Consider the following 3,086-nt stretch of genomic DNA (forward strand, 5'->3'; position numbering starts at 1 on the left):
AAATACACAAATGGGACTAATCAAACTGAAAAGCTTCTACACAGCAAGGGACACTATCAACAAAGTGAAGAGACAACCTACAGAATGGGAGAAAGTGTTTGCAAACCACACATCAGACAAGAGGCTAATATCCATAATATATATAAGGAACTCAAAGAACTCAGTAGCAAAAAAAAAAAAAAAAAATTTAAAATAGGCAAAGGACCTTAACAGACATTTCTCAAAAGAAGACACACAAATGGCCATCGGACACATGAAAAACTGCTCAAAATCACTAATTATCAGGAAAGTGCAAATTAAAACCACAATGAAATGTCAGCTCACCCCAGTTAGCATGGCTGTCATCAACAAGAAGGAAAGTAACAAATGTCGGCAAGGATGTAAAGAAAAAGGAACTCTCCTACACTGGTGGGAATGTAAATTGGTACAGCCATTGTGGAAAATAGTATGGAGATTCCTCAGAAAACTAAAAATAGATCTACCTTACAAGCCAACTATCCCATTACTGGGTATATACCCAAAGGAAATGAAATCAATATATCAAATCGAAAAGACATCTGCACTCCCATGTTCATTGCAATGCTCTTCACAACTGTCAAGAAACAGAATCAACCTAAATGCCCATCAATGGATGAATGGATAAAACAACTGTGGTATATACGCACAACAGAATACTGCTCAGCTATTAAAAAAAAAAAAAATCCTATCGTTTCCAACAACAGGAATGAAACTGGAAACTATCATGTTAAGTGAAATAAGCCAGGCACAGAAAGACAAATACTGCATGCACTCACTCTGTACTCTGTGGAATCTTAAAAAAAAAAACAAAAAAAAGGGGGGGGGGTTTTTATAGAAATAGACAGTAGAATAATGGTTAACAGAGGCTGGGAGGGGAGGAAGGACAGGAAGGGGAAGAAGTAGTGGACTAACAGGTACAAAACTATGCTATCTTCCCTAAGTGAATCACTGTGCAGTATATGCAAGTATTAATACACACTGTACCCCACAAATACATATGAGTAAATGTTAAATTTAAAAAATGGGATTACTGTGACAATAATATAGAGTATAAGGTTAAATCACACTAAACTGCAATTTGTAAAAGTAAATAATGGTTGACTATCAACAATTTTGTATGGTTGAACCTACAGTGTCATGTGGTAGGCATTCAATCAATTTGCCGAACAACACTGTCTTATTTCTTATTTAATGAAGAAAATGAATTTCATTTAAAAGAAAAATCTTTCCAGAGGGCACCATGTTTTCTACACAGCACAAGCATTTAAAAGTCTAAATTCACATCCTAGCTCAGCCATTTATTAGTGGAGTGGAATCATATCAGTTAACTTTTCTAAAGTGCATAAAATAAGAATAACTTACTGACGTTTTATTTGGAGGATTAAAACACTCTGGCACAAAGCAGATTATCAGGATGCAGCTAGTATTAAGATGTGTAAGAAGTATGTGACACAAACCAATCAGAAGAAAATCATGAAGGTGAAACTCATTCTAACCTAAAACGAGAAAAATGCTGAGGTTAACAAATAAGTTCTCAAAACTATGAGCACAAGAATGAAAAAATAAAAGACTTCAAGAGTTTTTATTTGAAAGAGATGGTTATATTTAGTATACATAACATAATTTCATATGTAGTTATAAATTACATATTTAGATATCGAGAAAAATGCTGAGGTTAACAAATAAGTTCTCAAAACTATGAGCACAAGAATGAAAAAAAAAAAGACTTCAAGAGTTTTTATTTGAAAGAGACGGTTATATTTAGTATACATAACATAATTTCATATGTAGTTATAAATTACATATTTAGATATCTATAGATATCTATTTAGATGTAGTACATGAGCTCTCTTTAAATGACACATAACAATACATTGCATATATTGCAATTTAGTCTGATTCAATCTTATACTTCACATTACTATATACACACACAAGGGTACTTCAGAAATTCATATCCATATTATCTTTTAATTCTATTTTGCCACAAACTTTTTGAAGTTCCCTCATATATATATATACACACACATATATATTCATTTACGTATGTATATTTATATATATGCTTTCTAAGTGTCAGGTACTCTCTTCCTCAAAAGAATGCTATTCAAAACTAAATAGTACACCAAATATTATAGAAAAGGCATTAAAAAAATTATAAAAAGATTATAAGAAAATACCTTGTGGCTTTAGTATGCAATTAGTAGTGGTGAAAAGATAAATGACACGCTATCAGATCCCAGCCCCACACCACCATCCATTCTCTAGAATGTCTGAGCTGAGACTGACAAGACAAGTCCATGTAACACAGATGCTGAGAGGGTTTTCCAGGCATTGTGGACAGCAAATGTAAAGTCACAGTGCTGAGGCGCATTTTGGGAGGCACACTTTGAGATGATTAGAGAAGAAGAGGTCAGAGATGAGGCTAAACAGGAAAGCTCCAGAAGAGCCTTGCAAAAGAATTTAGATTAAAAAGAAAAAAAAAGAATTTAGATTTTATCCCATGGATAATGAGTTAGCGAGAAATTGTTAAGGAGCCACAAAAAAATGGTTATATTGTATAATGCTGAATATTCTAATTATCCTGATTTGAGTATCACATATTGCACACAGGTATTGATATTCAATGCTGCACCCCACAGACGTATACAATCAATTATGTTTCAATAATAAATAAATAAGTCATTAAATAATCTGAAATAAAAGAGAAGCATAATCACATTCTCCTATTACGTACTTTGGTGCTGGTGTGAATGAGAGATTGGAGCTAGGAAGAGACCAAAGGAGGGAAAACTAGCCAAAAGACTATTAAAAAGTCTTATTTATAAAATGTAGGCAATGCTATCTGCCTTGCTTATTTCACTGAGATTATTGAGATGACCAAATGAGAACATATGTACAAGTGTTTCTGAAACATTAAAGTTTTTAAAAAAATAGTATCTATTAAAGAATCATGGGGGCCGAGCCTGTGGCGCACTCGGGAGAGTGCAGCGCTGGGAGCGCAGCTACGCTCCCGCCGCGGGTTCGGATCCTATATAGGAATGGCCGGTGCGCTCACTGGCTGAGCG

The sequence above is a fragment of the Galeopterus variegatus genome, unplaced genomic scaffold (assembly GCF_000696425.1).
Source record: "Galeopterus variegatus unplaced genomic scaffold, G_variegatus-3.0.2 Scaffold2894, whole genome shotgun sequence".
Lineage (NCBI taxonomy): Eukaryota > Metazoa > Chordata > Mammalia > Dermoptera > Cynocephalidae > Galeopterus > Galeopterus variegatus.